We start from the raw sequence: 17350 nt of genomic DNA on the forward strand, positions 1-17350 counted from the left end.
TGGTGGAGATGCGTTCACCTGGTGGGGGGCGGGGGGTCGGGGCCCTGTGCCGAGAAGGGCGGGGTCACAGCACCTTGCGCCCACAGGGGTTCAGTCCCAGGGCTGGGTGAGGGGTCTGGGAGGAAACTTGGGACTTGTGGCGACAGCTCCCAGGGGACAGGGAGGCGGCCCTGGTTTCCCGGGACCGGCTGGAACTCCGGGGCCGCTCCCAGATGACTGCCCGCAGGCCGCGCGAACGGGGAGGGACCCGCAGCCCGGGTGCCCGCAGGGCAGCGGCGGCGGCCTGCGGGCGTGGGCAGGCGCAACCCCGGCGCTGCGGGGCGGAGACCGGTAGCGAGGTGGGAGGGGGCGGACGCTCGGCCGCGGCTTTACAAAGCCCGCTCTCCAGCCTCTGTGGCTCGGCCGCAGGAGAGCCGCCGCCCGGTGCCTCCAGCGTCCCCAGGTAGCGCCGGTGCCGCGTGGGGCGGGGCGGGGCGGGGCGGGACTGCGCCCCGGCGGGTGGGCGTGGCTTGGGGGTCTCTGCCCACCCTCCGCACATCTGCAGACGTGTCCCTTTGCACCTCTGAAACCTGGTTTCCTGACCTCTCGAGAGCCGCCCAGCTGGCCTGACAAAGCACAGGGCCTCAGAGGGACTTGCTTCCAGAATTCTTTGGGTGTTTCCTGGACCCTCCTACCCACTCGTCCCCCAACACACACACACAGACGCACGCACGCACGCACACGACCCACAGGCGGAGGCGGGTGGCCGGAGGGATTAGAGGGATAAAGTCACTGTCAGTCGGAAGAGATAAGAATCTGGGCAGGACGTGTCCACACTGGGGTCTCTGAAAGTAGGCGCAGCATCTGCAGCTCCTCACGTCGGCCCTCAGGTGATGCGGGTTGATTTGCCTGGGTTGGTTAGCTCTGAACGCCCCGGGCTGTGAAAAGGTTTGGATCAGGAATTAGATTTTGATTCTTTAAGGCTTTCTTAGCGCTGCTCTCCAATACCTTCTGGTGTCGGGAGAAGAGGTAGATTGCAGGACTCATAAAAAGTTTGAAGTTGGTGTTTAAGGGAGCTTAGATATTTTAACTGTGAGTTTTAAAAAAAAAAAAAATAATATATATATATATATATATATAAACTCTCTTAGTTTGAATTTGGGTTTATTTTTCAGTATACATGTATGCATTTTAAGAAAATTAATAGCAACTAATGTCATTCAATAATTTGTCCAGCAGATGTGATGTTGTTCAAATGTAAAACTAAGTTTACTGTACAGTTTCAGGACTATGGACCGCTTTGGTGTTTGAGTGTTTTCATGTGCTTATCAGGTCGTGTTATTGGAGGTGTTTTTGTGGGTTGGTGAGAAGTTTCCCCTGATATTGGCTACCTGACCTTTTTTTATTACTTGTGATTCAGTTGCGCAGCCCCTCTTCCGGGGCCTCTAGCATTAGTCTCTGGTGAGAAGAGAATGGTAGGTGCGTTTAGGAGCAAGGAGAAACGGTGTAGTTCTTCCTCCCATTAAAGTTTTTATATGTTGTTAATTTCAAACCTCAAGCATTGTTTGCCACCTGTCAGACTCATTCAGAAGTGTAGGCATTAACTAATAAAAGATTTGTAAAATGCTTCCTGAATCTAAAATTTCATGAATATGCTAAATAGTAATAATCCACCCATTGTTAAATTTATGTAGCTGCTTCTGCCATGCATACAAGATGATTTAGATGCATGCTTCCTGTCAATTAAACAATGAGTTTGGAGTAAAATAATGAGTTCAATTCACAGCCTCTGAAACTTTGAAGTAAAATTTCTCCCAGAAGGCAGCATCGGCAGAGAATCATAAAGTAAGCAGCATTTCAAAAAGCTATATAAGGAATGGCATTTACCTTATGGTTGGGGGAAAAGGGACCAGTGAACTTCTGAAACCAAGAAATATTTATTCCTGATTCATGTGTGCCTGAACCATAAACATCCCTAACATTTGGGGTAAGTAATCCTACAGGGAAGGCAGGCAGGTTTGTGGGACAACCTAATAGTTGTCCGCTTTAATCCATGAAATATGCCTCTTGGTATTTCAAGGCTGAAGTTCACTTTGTGGTTTTGTTCATAGACAGCGAAAAAAATTCTTCACAGTCAGTTGAATAAATTATTCATTCTTGCAATAGCATGGCCTTGATTTAAGCATCCTTAATACCAGCTATTATTTTAATATCCTGAGATAATTGACTTGTTCATAGTTGAATTAGTGACATGTTAACATAACATTTTTCTCTTGGCACATTTTTAATAATAAAGTATGTTATTGTTCTGTTTACTGGCATCTGAGAGTAAAACCTGTTTATTATATGGTGATGTTGAATAAAGTATTGATACTAGTCATCTTTTCTCTTTTATGAAGACAACTCTGGATTCACATATTAAGCTGTAAAAAACTATCAAGTTGAGGATGTTTTCCTTGACATCGCCCCACTTCAGTGGCTTTTTCTTCTCATTTCCTCCACTCAGATTTCTCAAATGAATAGGTGCTGAGCCCCAGCCCAGTGTTCCAGAACTTTCTCTCTGCTACCACTCCTCCTTTGCTCAGGTAACTTAACCTCTGCTGTCCTTTGGACTTTCCAGCAGCTTGGCATGGGTGAAAGTACACTAGGTGAAAAATGAAAGAGCTTGCATTTATTGGGCAGCTATGAGATACCAGGTATGGTACCACATTATCTCACTAAAATCCTGTAACAATCTGATTCAGTAGTCATTGTCTCTGTTTCACAAAAGAAAACCGAGGCTTAAAGAAGACCTTACCACCAAGGATGAACACTGTATGAGTAAAAAACTCAAGGTTCCAAGGTAGCCTCATACTTCCTACTGGATTGGGATCTCTAAGTTCACATCCTGACCTTCACAGTGTAGGCAAGTTCTCCATTAACTAACTACTTACTGACTGACCTCCAAGGAGTCCCTTAAACCCTCTGGGCCTCTGGTTCCCTTTCTTTAGTTTTGGATTAAATTATCTCTCAGAGACCGAAGGAACTATTCTAGAATTTTGGTGGCCAAGTGCATAAGCTATTCCTCCCACAGGATTCTAGAATATGTTCTTTTTCTTCCCCTTTCTCTACCCCTCTACCCCATAACTGTTGATCTATTTTTCCTTTGGTTACTATGTATTTCAGGCCTCAGTGATCCCTCACAGCACCAATTACAAACAGAAGTTATTTTATTTATCTCATTATTCTATTTATTTACTTATTTTATTATCTCATTATTGAGTTATTTATTTACTCAGTTTTACATGGTTGGTTGTATTATCTTCTTTTCATCACTCTCCCCCATCAGAATGTAGGCTGCACAAGGTCACCTCTCTTTTTTTCCTGACTTTTGTTATTATTGTATTCCTAGGGCTGAGCATGGTGACGAATCACACAAAGTTATTGATCAATAAACATATTTGAATGAATAATTATCTCTTAGAAAGGACATGTATGAATGGTCAATATATTATCCCTTCCTTGGAATAATCTAAATGAAACATCATTGATCTTATGCTGTTAGAGAGAGTGAGCCTAAATTATGAATGGAGGTCCAAGTAGTGATGGAGACTCAGAGCTACCCGCAGACACATAGGACAAATGGACAGATTGCATGTGAGCCAACCCCCATATTTTACAACAGAGGAAACTGAACCTCAGAATGGTAATAGAAACTTGGGTCTAGAGGATACATTTTTTAAAAATCAGTTAATGGTATAAGCCACTGTTTTATTGATGAGGAAACCAAAGCTCCCAAATAGACTATAAAGTATGGAACCCAAACATTCAGACTTCCAGACCAGTGTTCCTTCTACCTAGAGGTAAAAACTTGGAGATCACCCAGTTAACAGGGGTAGGAAACTTTGAACATGACTCTGAAAATTCCAAAGTGCTTTATGATACCCAGACCATACTGGATAGCAACTTTAGATCATTTAATGGATAGTCTGTTTCATAATTTCTTCTGTCATTTACAAACTTCAGTGACTCAGTTCCTATTTTAATGATCCATCAAGGAGCATTTAAATATCTAGATTAGTTTACCAATTCCTTTAAATGCTTTGAAGCCCCAAATGGAAAATTTATAGTGTTCAGTTTTAACACTAGAGTGATAGACTGAAGAAACATTTAAAAGATGATTGACATTTTGAACTCCAAAATGTTGGTGGTTTATCTTTAAGGACTAAAATGATAACTTTCCCTCTCTAACTTAGAGGAAAATCCTTTCTAGAGTATTACATTCATAAACAAGTAGTCCTTAAAGTTTAGAGAGTATAACAGTCATCTGGAAGGAGTATTAAAAACCTAGATTGCTTGGAGCAGTTCTGCACAGTTCTGAAGTAATAGGTCTGGAATTGACCTAGACAGTTGTATTTTTAACAGACTCTTTTGGTGATCACTACTCAAAGGATATGATATGAAGAGCTCACTTTGAAATTGAATAAAAATTTGGCATGACCTACGAGGATTCTTTTTTCAAAAAACAAAGATATATGGAGAGGAGTTGAATATGTTTAAAACCAGCAAATAGCAGAGATTATCAAATTTAGTTTAGTAGATATAATGGGCATTTGTTTCCTTGTAGCAAAAGCTATATAAAGTTATAAATATAGCTATTGTGTTCAATAATTAACCCCAAAGAAGAATGCTCCAAAATGTTTCTGTTGGATCACAAAAACAAATCAAATATTAGCAATAAGAGTTGAGTGTTAAGTTCTCTAAGAAAAGAATAAATTCCCTTACCCTCCAGATGTTACATTTAGTATAGTTGAGAGATAAGACTAATATTCAGGAAACATTCAGGTACAAGTTTGCAGATCAAGTAAAGAATGTCCAATTAAATTTTAATTTAAATGCACTAGTCGTGCATTATTATATATCCCATATAATAATCTTATTTGCTAAATCTTATAACTCTACTCAGAGAATATTAGCATTTAATATCATTAGTTTTCAGAACTGTGGGTGCTGAGTGGCTTTGAGAAACTGATAAAAGCTTTGGACCTGCTCCTGAGAAAAATGTTCAATAGCACATTCCAACCTTACTCTCCTAATCTTCCCAGGGTTCCAGTCTGCTGAAGTACTGGGGGACACCAGCAATGTGTGCAGTTGTAGGAGCAGATGCAGCTTTTCTCTTTACTTACTCTGGGATGGGGAGGTCAGGAAAGTGACTTGGAAAGTGGAATTTGAACTGGTCCTTTAATAACTGTAGACTTTAGCTGGATTGTGGGTGGAAGGACATCTGAAGCTTTGAGAGGAGGCAGGTTCTCTTAGGCCTTGAGGGTAGTATTTAGTGAGAATACTGAGAAATTGGCGTGGGCAAGTTAAAAAAAAAAAAAAAATCCAGATGGTTGACAGACTTAAATTCTAAAGGGTTTAGACTATCCAGGTTGGGAAATAGGGTGTCCTCTTTGATGTATCAAGGGAGAAAACATGATCAAAGGGAAATAATATGGGGAAATTGTAGTGAGCCTGAGCTCCAAAGTCACTAGGCCTGGTACCAGCCCCACTATTTATGAGCTGGGAGAACTTAGACATGTGAGCAGCTTCTGTGGGTCCCCATCTCCTGAGCTGTGAACTAGAATAATAATAGAAGGTACTAAAAAGGTCATTGTGAGGATAAAATCAAGTTGTACAGTGCTTGGCAGTGTGTGACACTACACGAATATTCAATTAATGGTACCTAAGTGCATAATATATTATTGCCCCTATTATCATTCAAGGGAAATTCATCTCCCAATAACTTGCATGAACAGTTTTAGAGGAGTGAAAGAAAAGGGGGGAGAATGATTGTTTGAGATCTAAATTTGGATATACCTTTAAAATCTCCCTTTTTCAAATTTCATTATCAAAAAACAATGAGGGAGGGGCTGGGGCTGTAGCTCAGTGGTAGAGCACTTGCCTGACATGTGTGAGACCCTGGGTTCTATACTTAGTACCACATATAAATAAGTAAAAATAAAAGATCCATTGGCAACTAAAAAAAAAAAAATTAAAAGAAAAACGAGGACAGAAACAAATTAAAATTAAGTTTGTGCTTTTACCAAGAAGTTTAAAATAAGTACATTCAACCCTTTGTTCTTTCTCCTAAAAGGGAATAGTATTGATGGTCCATATAATTGATTCTGATCCAAAGTCAAATAAGCTTAAAAAGTAGATTTATGTTATGCTTAGTTATTTGCCATCTTATTAGTTCTGTTTAGGCTAATATTTAAACGAACTGACACATGATTGTTGTTTCTCCAGAGCCTTTTAACCTGTAAGGGGGGATGAATTTATCAGAGATAATTCACAACACACCAGGCCCCTGCAGTGCAGGTGAGAGGGCTGGCCAATAATGCTAGAGGTGGTGTCTTGGAATCACAGTGCTGGTGGTTCTTCTAACAACCTTTGTGACTCAGGCCAGTGATTTGGCTTCTGTAAACCTCAGTTTCTCCCTGTCTGTAAAATAAAACTAATAAAAGCTCTGTCCTTGATGAGTTGCCTAGTAAACACCACATAGAATTCTGTGACCTTTACATCATAATTATTATTTTGATACATTATTTCCTTAACATATTCCTAAGGAATTTAGTTCAGGAAAGTGAACATCTAATAATGTGGGAGCAATTTATGATCTTTCCACACATCTTAATTTATTGATTTACATAGCCAAGCCTGTCTAGAGTATTTTTCAATCCAGAGAGTACAATGTTCCTATTGCAAAGAATTTTTAGCTCCAATTTTCATTATGTGTTTCTTTCTCCTACTCATCCATCAACTTTAACAGGGTGTTTGGTGCCTTTCTAAAGAGCTTTGGATTTTGAACTGCATTAACGGATCTGGGCACTAGAATTTACTTAGCTCATAAACCTATGATGCAGAACAATACAGGACTGGTTTAAAGTACATTATGGTTTACATGTATGGCAGTTATTTTTTTTTTTTTTTTTAGTCTGTGCTAAGCACCATGAGGGCATCTCCCAAGGTGCCTTAAAGAAGGTAGACTCAAATATTTATTGAATGAATTCAGTGTATAACAATACATTACATATTGTTTGCTAAGGATTATTTTTACCTCACATTAAGAAATGTAACTTAAGCTGGGCATGGTGACTCATGCCTGTAATCCCAGCAGTTTGGAGGCTGAGGCAGGAGGATCAAGAGTTCAAAGTTCAAAGGTGAGGCACTAAGCAACTCAGTGAGACCCTGTCTCTAAATAAAATACAAAATAGGGCTGGCTGGGGATGTGGATCAGTGGTCAAGTGCCCCTGAGTGCAATCCCCAGTACCAAAAAAGAAATGTAACTTTAAATAAAATGAAAATAAGGACAAAATCATGCAGATATTTCAAGACTGAAGTATTGAAAATGTGGATTTAAAAATTACCATTCATGTCTTCTAGAAGAGCTATGGATTATAGCAAGTTATCTCTCTCAGAGTCTTTAAATTCTAGAGAGAGCTATTCCCTCTCCAGAATGTTCTTTCCCCAGATCTTGCTTGGCCTAGTTAAGATGTTACCCTGTCAGAGTGATCTTCTCACTCACTCACTTTCTGTTATGTCACTTTTTTTATTATAGTGTATTATCATCGGATTATTTCACATTTGTTTTTTACTGTCTACCCTCATCCCCACTGGACTAAAAGGACCCTGAGACCAGACAGACAGATCAAGCTTCCATGTTTCCTGCTGATTTCCCAGCATCTATTATTACTGTGATAGGCATTTAGTAGGTATTCAACAAATATTTTGTCAATTAGTTGAATAAAGACCAAGATATTTAGGGTCTCTGAGACTTGTTCTACAGCAAAGCAGTAATTATTAATCTTTTGGGCCACATTCAACTTACAAATTGGATTACAATTTTGAAACACTTCCTTAATAAGAATTTACATACATAATTTTTGTCATAGAGTTTGAAAGAGTTCAGGCTATGAATCCCAGTTTTTGAACTATATGTGTAGAATTAAGGAAGTCTAATTGGACCATTGAAATATCACAAAAATTATTATCAATACTAGTATCTTAATGTTTAGACATTTATGGTAACCAATTATATGTTGTCTTTTAAAAAATTTTGCAACCCTCCACAGGAGAAAAAGAAGACTAGCTATGAACTTCATATATTTTGTTTATATGCTGGAAAGGATTTAAAGCTTCCAGAGAAAGGCTAATAAAAATACATACTGTACAGCAATATAAAATATATTCTAAATAGGTTTAAAAAAAATGAGTCTGAGGAAAAAATAAGGCTAAGAACATAAGATAGGGCCAGGAGAGAGATTCATACTCAAAATTTATGCCTTGAAATTCAACACTCTTGCTAGAATATAGTAACAAATTTTGTTCTCAGTTTTTTAGCAGCCTATGCAAAGAAGAAAGAAAAAATCAGTGATGCCTTGCGGAGGGTCATATTTTATATATACTTGTACATGAATATATGTATGTGCACTTTAATAGAAAACTGCTTCTGAAAAGAAGGAAGCCTGAGTGTAGTAATAAGGAATAGGGGATTATATTTGTAACATTTTGTTTTTGTCATGTGCCTTTGTACCTGAGCCTAAAATAGCTCGTAAAAAATGCTCAAAAATGAGTAGGACTTTGGATGTTTATGATTAAGATTTTATAGTTCACTGTAATTTTTGTCAGCAGTAGATCTTTGAAAAGGGGCCTCATTAAGCCAGTGAGGCCAGGGGCGGGGCAGCTACAAAGACAACAGGACCTCTTCATTTTCTTAGAGCTTCCATTGTTACACATTATTTAGTAAAACGCTCATGGCTCTCAATCTCCTCTTTAAGAGACATGTTCCTCTGCCACTGACTATCACGACTTATTCCACCTAACCTTCGTTTCCTCAGATAGGAGTCCACTGGGGACCTCTTCACCTTCTTTCTCTGAGAGAGCAACTACAATAACTAGCTTCTCAGAATATTATTTGGATTTGTAGCATTCTCTGAGGGGCTATAAATGGATCACATTGACAGCTTTATTTGTCATTCTTAAATGGAATGTGTTTCTCCCCCTTTGTGTTAAATCAAAATCAGATGGCATTTCTTATTTCTATGTGGAATGTTTTTACTCCCATAATTGCAAAAGTGCATTCATAACTAATACTATTCTGATTTTTAAAATTTGTATTTCATGATTTGGGGTGCTGGGGGTTCTGTGTTTGGAATGTAACTGAGGGAAAACAACTTATGCAACATTTTTAGTTTTGCCTATTTATTGAGATCCTGATACAGTTGCTAGAATTCTGTCACCATATGGAAGCAGAGACAATTATATTGCATTTGATGGCATAGACTGTAGAAGCTAGGATATAAAAAGGTGTACCCAGAAGAATATTCAAAACCCAGAGACTTAAACGTTTTTGAAATTTCTCCTCTCCTTTGCCTCCCTCAAATGTCTTTGCTCCCAGGCCTCCTTCTTCCCCTTGCAATGACTTGCCAAATATATGCAGTGGCGAAAGCTGTGAGAATAGGGCTGGAAAATATTACTGGGGCTGGGGTTGTGGCTCATTGGTAGAGCGCTCACCTAGCATGTATGAGGCCCTGGGTTCCATCCTCAGCACCACATAAAAATAAAATAAAGGTATTGTGTCCTCCTACAACTAAAACAAAATATTTTTAAAAAAGAAAATACTACCTTTATATCTTAAGTATATCTCTTATGTGATAAAACCAGTTGCTTCTGCCCAAGAGAAATTTCTTATTTTAAAAAATCCCTATCAATTCTTATGCAGTCACTACTGGATCTGAATGAGAAGGAAGACCTCCTACTTAATTTCTTAAATCCAGTCAAGGCTCTTTATGATCTTGTGATCTCAACACTGTGCTTATCTTCAGAATTTTTCAGCTCTGTGCTCTGAGTACATTTTTCTCACTGAACTTTTATAACTGCATTTCTATTTGAACTCATTCCATATGCTCATGTTTTCAATAAAGTTATCTTTATCCATTACCTACCATTTGCCAGACACTGTTGGGATGCAGTGAATTATGTTAGCTCTTGCCTGCTTTCATTTGGCCTACAGTCTAGTACAGTCTAGTGGGGAAGTAAAAAAAAAAAAAAAAAAAGACACAAGTAAGTACAAAACTGAAACTTTTCTAAGTGCTACAAAAGAGAGATACAAGGTTCTGGGAAACGAAATCTAAATGATGCTTAGGATTCAGTTAGACGAGGATAGAGGTCATGGTATCTGGGAAGGCCCTCTGGCAGGGTTGAACATGGGCAACAGGAGAGACTGAAGGAAAGCCATGGGGTGGGGAGAAAAGAGACAGGGAGAACTGCTTGAACCTGGAAGTATAATCAGGGACCATCACCATGAAAGCTTTTTTAGCCATATCATGGAATATGTCTTTATATTCTATGATGATTAAAAAGATTCGGTTTTTCGTTTTTGTCTGGTGGGGGAATTGTTGTTAGTTTCATTTGTGTTATATTTTGGAAAAAAATATTTCTGGGTATGATGTGAAGTATAGGTTAGCCAGGGGCAAAAGTTATGTAGACCAGTTGAACATTTTCAGTACAGAGATATGATAACTGGGCCTAAGAGAGGAAGCATGAGGGGTGGGTGGTTTCTTAGAAGTGAGCGGATTCAAGAGATATAAAGGAGGTAAAATTGGCACACTATCTTCTGTGATATATATTTGAAGACCATCAGGAGGTGTCAACACTAGAAGAAGAACATGTTTGCAAAAACAGATTCTAAGTTCAGAGTTGGACATGTTGATCTTGAGATGTCTTGAGATATCACAGCAAAGAGCAAGCACCCACTGGATTATGGGGGCAGAGCTTGTCAGCAAGGATTGGGATTTGGATATAAAGTTATGACTCATATTCACATTCATGGGTCTAGAGATGGATGTGATTTCTTAAAGAAAGATTTTTAAGTGAGTGATAGAAAAGAATGCTAGGATCAAAGTCTTGAAGGAATCAAACCCATAATGGTTCAACAGTAAAGGGTTACCCCAGTAAGGATGAGAGGAGTAGCCGCAGAAGAAATAGAAGGAAACTCAGGAGATTGCTGGGGTGTGGTGGGGTAAGGGTGTAAGGGTTTCAGAAGGGTCAGAGTAGTCTGCTGAGTTTAAGGAAGAAGACAGAAAGTTTGGGTGTTTTGGGTTTTGTTTTGTTTTTGATTTATTTTTTATTTGTTTTTGAGGGAAGATGAAAAATACTAATCAGGAGAGAATTGTTTTTCAAATAAAATAAAGATAAATTGCTAATGATATGCACTAGAAATGTAGTTGTTATTGATTCTGTCTGTGGTCAGAATACTTCAAGAATAGATTATAAGTTCATATTTTGCATATATCTGAAAAAACTACTTGGGGAACAGGCATGCTAGAGAAGAAACTCAGGTTAACATGTTGGTTACCACTGAAAAGGGAGTGAAACTGGGCAGAGTTTGAGCATAGGACAGCCTAAGGTTCTAGGGGTCTGAATTGAAGAGAACATTCAAACTTGTATGCCAAGGAATTCTATGAGTACATTCCCACCTGCTTCTCCATCGGTGGCACTTTTGTGGACAGGACAAATAAACCAGTTTTACCAGACATTGTTGACTCACTTCCGCTACTGGCTGACATTGGAGGAAGTAGTTTGTGAACTGAGATGTTACAGAGCACATGCTCAGTGATTTCTGTAAGGTGCGATACAGCCTAGATCTCCCTTCCAGTTCCTGATGCAACACGTAAGTTTAAACTCACCCAGAGAAGAAGCAGAGTGGAAGCCACTATCCCAGTATAATGAGGGAGATAATAACACGAATGTTAGACTGAAGTGGTGTGAGTGACAAAAGGGAGATAGGAAAAGAAAGCCAAGCAATAGCTTGGTCATGCAACGGAAGTGAGAGATTGGGGGTAGCCAAAAAGATAAGCGAATGAGTAAGTATTTATTCAATCAGCAAATATTATGCTATCTTACATGTGCCAGGTGTGGGATTAAGTCCCAGGAAGACACTATCTATTCCTCATGGAAAATCCACCATGAGATGTATTTATGCCATGAGATCTATTTATGGGGTAATCTCAAATATGTTTTGTGATCTGGTTCATCAAAATAAATGCAACATTTTCTCTCAGCTGTAAACATTCACTTGATATTTATAAAATGATCAAAACTTGTGTTTAAAAGAGAAAAAGTAAGTAAAATGTTGAACTGCACTTTATTCCTCATCCTTTCTGTCCTTCCATTAAAAAATTTCCATTTATTTATTTATTTATTTATTTATTTATTTATTTATTTATTTATTTATTTATTTATGGTCTTCTAAATTTGGACAGCCTTACTATTCTCACTTATGGTTCAGACAATCTAAAATTTCGTCCTTAACCCAATGGTCAGAGCTCTGTTCATGTTACTGGGTTTGTTTTTTTTTTTCCATCTCTGCCCAGCTTCTCATGTTAGTATTTGAGTTTTAAAAATCACTTGGTCAACTATTATTTATAGAACATCCACGATACTTATGCATTGAATATTACTTCATAAAAGTTAGGAATGTGAATCAACCAAAGTTCCCTAGTTCGATAATAAACTTCCTGAGAGCAAGTGCACTACTGAATGTACAGCTATCTAAAATAAAACCACAGTGTACTAAAGGTGGTTTTCATAGTAAGGATACAGTTAAGGACCCTTGGTTTGTACGGGATGATGCAATAAATCAAGAATTAAGGAAGATCCCAGGAGGGAGGTATATCTGAACTGGGGATTAAAAGATAAGCATTTCAAACAACTGAAAGCTGCTAACCAATGTCTGGAAGGCAAGAAACAATTTGGGGGGTGCACAAAAATGCAAGGAGGTAGTTTAGTATGGCTGGAGAGGTTACATAGGTAAAGTGGTAAATGTATTGATCTCAGATCTTGGCAAACTGTTGAAAAGCTATTGAAGAGTTATTAGAATTCTCAAGCAAAAGAAAAAGTGTGGAGATTAAGAAGAAAACTAGGAACACCCAAAAAGCTGAGAAGTTATGAAGATTGGAAACAGGGAGCGTGATAGCAGGAGGATTTATCCTATGGGAGATGACGGATGGCGCTTGGGTTTCTGACAATGGCCTCCATGGATATGTAAATGGAAAATAGAGCTTTCTGTGAGAAGACGGCCATAATCAGTTGGATATTGTATTGTGGGGAGGTACAATAATGGAAAGGGAGAGTGAAGATTATATAAGACCTTTGCTAGGAACAGAGATGATACTATTGATTTTAGGTAAGAAAAGCAAATTCCAGAAGAGGGTGGAGATGAGGAGCTAGTCCAGAGAAACATCAAAATATATGAAGGATGCTTTGATATAAGTGAAATTACTGCCAAGCAGAGAACCTTATTTAAGACTCACATTTAGAGGAAGGAAAAAGAAAAGACGCCAGAAGAGGAAAATCCAGGGGAATTTCCTGGGAGATGGGAAGTGAGGTTTCATGGAAGCCAAGAGAAACCCAAATTTCAAGGAAGAGGCTCTGTGCTGTAATTTGTTTCATTGATAAAAGCATTTGGTCTTATCTCTTTCCTTTCTCTTCCTTTCCCCTTTGGAATGACCCCATCAAATGGACTATGCAACTGTCAGTACTGTCTTACATCTGGTCCACACTTTACCTTCATAGCTCTACCCTTTATTTACTAAAGAGCAGCAACTGACCTAGAGTCTTTGGCAATCAATGATTTCTTTCAGAGACCCTTCCTCAGTATTGAGAAAATGACTTAAGAAGCTCCATGTGTGTTTGTTAGAGAAGCACAGAGAGAAAGGAGAGCTAGATGGTTTGTTAATTGGGTGTTATTGGGAACATATATATTATGCATGTATATAATACCCGGATGATACCGGGGATTGAATTTAGGGGAGCTTAACCACTGAACCACATCCCCAGTCCTTTTACATTTTATTTAGAGACAGGGTGCTTAGGGCCTTACTAAGTTGCTGAGGCTGCTTTGAACTTGCAATGCTCCTGCCCCCGCCTCACAAGCCACTGGCATTACAGGAGTATACCACCACTCAAGGCTAGGTTTATATTTGGAATTACCCTGATTTAAGCTTCTGGTTCATTTCTAGGAATAATACAATTTCTACAGAAGTGATAATCATCTCCAAATGAAAGTGCTGTTTTGCTTTTCAATTTTCATGCTAAGCAGCTCAACCTAGTAATAAAATAATCCATTTTATCTCAATGTCCCTTATTATTTTTATATGAAAATTTTCTCTACAAATTTTTTATCAGAAGGATAAAGTACTTGGTTTCTTTGGAGGAAGCAGTGTGTTTTCAGCTTAAGAGTAGGAGTTTTAAAACAGTTTTCCTTTTATCTAAAGTACTAAGAAATTCAAATACAAATTATACTTCAGTCATAATTGTGTTGACCAATACAGGTAGCATATGTATGTTTTCTCCTTTTTTATTCTCAACACTATTTTCTCATTTTTATTCATATTTCCTTAATTTTGCTTTGGAAGTCACCTCAGATACTTAAGTAGATCATAAACAAATTAAATACTGTTAAAAGAAAAACAGACCAACTGAATTTAAAGTAGTTTACTTAATCAAAAAAGAGAAAGTTTGATAATCAGGTAGGATTCAAGACCAATGATGCTTCAGAATGCTCCAGCCCACTACAGAGACAGGTTATATTCATACCCAGAAAGGCAGAAGTGATATACAGAAACAATCTGATTGGCTGCAGTTGGCACCTTTCAGCCACTGACTGACTGAAGGTTCAACTGCTATAATTGGGCAAGACTCAGTTGCTTTGTTACAAGGATAGAGGCTTAGTTTGGGTTGGAGTCTGTTTACATCACATGTTGTGGTACAATTCCACTATGTACAGAGGCTGCTTTGGGCTATACTTAGGTTGAAGTAGTATAGAGGCTGGTTTAGGCCAAACTTGTTTTGGTTCAACAGTACTTTTCCTGTTACCTGAATACCTTTCCACTCATTATCTCACTGGATGGTCAGAACAGTCTCAGAGTTGGGTTCAGTTCCAGGTGTTCTGTCTCTGAAGGTGGTAGTGATTACAGCCTTTCTTGCTTTAACTTTTATCACAGCTAGGAGAGTTGTAAATGGCATGTGACTTCCTTGGATAGTTCTTTTTCTGATGAGAAATAATCATTAATGTAAGAACCATATTGTTTGAGTGGTTTTCTTCTTGATGTGAAACATTCCATGCTTTCATCTTCTTCCTAGGTTTTACAACGATCAGAAAACACATGAAAGAGGGCTCTTCATCAGGCATTCTTGATTAAGTTATGAAAATGGAATCGAAACTTATTTTCCCCATTTGTATGGTAAGTAACTACTATTTTGAGTAATAGAGTTAGCTTTTTCCTCTTCATGATTTTCTTACAATATTTAACAAAGACATAGAAATACTTCTTGGTAAAGATGGCATGATATGATTAATACCCAGATTTGTCTTCAGAATGTTATGTTAAAAAATAGGAATAGTCTATTTTTTAATTCAATTGTGGGCTTTATAAATCCTAGTTGAATATGTTTTATCTGGTTTAGAATTTGAATTATTATGACGTGCATGTAAGTTTTGATCATTAAAATAACCTAACTCTTCTAAACATTTTATCCACACTTAAAATTCCTTAGTGAGTAGCATTTTGTGCAGAACAGTGACATGTGGGCTCTGAAAAGTCATGGCCACATACAAGGAAGATTTAGAAATGGCCAGATTGCTGTGCAATGGCATTTTTCTTCTTCCCAGATGCCCTAGCTTGGAGCATCCGCCCCTCTTGGCCTCAGAACTGACTGTCTTTAATTGGAAAAACTTATTATCACTCTGTAAGTGATTAGAACTAGAATCATCCCAAGTGAGTGAAATCTGCTTTTGAAGAAAAGGCCCCATTACTGAGGTTTTTCCCCAGGGTATTATACTGAGAGGACTTAAAATAATTTGAAATGGATAGTTTACTTTCTTTTGTCTACCCTTAAAATCTTTTGTTATTTTTACTCTTTGTTGTATTTCATTTTTTATTTGTGTACATGTTCCAGTGCATTTTTAAAAGAACAACTCTTTATATGTAACCATGAATATTGTAAAATTTCATTCATTCCAATGAATAGGGGAGGAGAGCATTTCTGAATTTGTTGGAAGGCTGAATTATATATAACTTTTAAACAAATGTGGCTTTTATTACCTTTAACTATATAGAGTAACTTCAACAAAACATTACAAAGTAGAAGTCCTTAAGGAGACCTGTCGTAATAAATCATATGAACATTTTGTTATTAGCATATAGATTGGATGTATGTAGAAGCTTATAAAGTGCCTGAGGTTCCTTGAAAATTGTTTATTCTGTCTAAAAAGTGTACATAAGAATGAGAATAAATGTTTAAAATACCATATATTATCCATTTACAAATGAAGTATTTTCAAAGTAAAGGTAAACATCAGCCCAGTTCATGAACAAATTATCAGAAGATTTTAAATTTGTCAAAGCCCCAAATTAATGAGATATTACCATGTGTGCATAAACAACTTGAAGAATAAAAATTGCTGATCCTTCTCTCATATGGGTATTTGTGCTAATGAATCAGGAGCCTATTTACACTATTAGTCCCCAAAGTAATTGCTTATTTGAAGAAGTTCTGTCTTATGGGTTTTCAGTTAATTAAATCCATTTGCATTTTATGTACACATTTCAAATTCTCAAGTCCTAGTTTTCATAAGCCAGAATCAAATATGTTCATGTAATAATACCTCTCATTAAGGTACTAGTCTTTCATTTTTAAAGGAAATTCATAATAGCTTTATGCATTAAACACTTAATGAAATCCTATCAGTATTTTAGAAAAGTCAACCCCATTAAAGTATTTTTTTAGTTTAAATTTTCTATTTGGGGAGGTGATTACTATGCTGAGCATACCTTCAATTTCTAATGTTTCAGTTAATTTAATTTATTCAATGAATTTTTTTGCTTTGATTCTGCATGTCAGTTTTTAACTGCTAATAATGTCTTTAGAATTACAAGAACTTATGATTTTTTCAAGGTATGTGCACTTTAACTGATAGATTTTGCCTACCCAATTGAGAGATCACAAAAATATGGAGCAATTCTTTTAATTCTAATACTAAGGAACAGAGTATAATAATCCACAAAGTTAGAGATATCGTAAAGGGTATAGTTTCTAAATACCTGGTTGAGAATTTGGAGATGAAAGTGTATATGTGATAAAAATTGAAAATGTCTTCGTTAGATACAAACTATGAAAATATTTCAGTCTAACCTAACTTGTAAGCTTGAAAAACATCTGAAGGTAGGAGGATAGAAGAACAGAAGGACAAGCAACAAGCCGGGAGCAGCCAGTAAACTACATGGTCTGTGCAGTGGACACACGAACATGAACTTGAAGTGAATGGAAAGTCCAAGCACTGGGAAAG

General features: G+C 37.7%; 1 protein-coding gene across 7 annotated transcripts in view; it reads left to right on the forward strand.

Moving 5' to 3' along the window:
• The first annotated feature begins 394 nt into the window (after window positions 1-394).
• Window positions 395-17350, forward strand: part of RHOBTB1 (Rho related BTB domain containing 1) — a 132957-nt gene continuing 116001 nt past the window's right edge. For 2 of the 7 annotated variants that reach the window (XM_079136444.1, XM_079136449.1), the window contains exons 1-2: window positions 487-869; window positions 15145-15245. The gene's annotated coding sequence lies outside the window, so the exon portion shown is untranslated. Of the gene's footprint in view, window positions 443-486; window positions 870-1110; window positions 2565-12229; window positions 15246-17350 lie in introns of those variants that run through there. The other 5 variants (XM_079136446.1, XM_079136445.1, XM_079136442.1 and 2 more) reach the window with 5 other exon arrangements.

Source organism: Sciurus vulgaris (assembly GCF_902686455.1).
Source record: "Sciurus vulgaris genome assembly, chromosome: 4".
Lineage (NCBI taxonomy): Eukaryota > Metazoa > Chordata > Mammalia > Rodentia > Sciuridae > Sciurus > Sciurus vulgaris.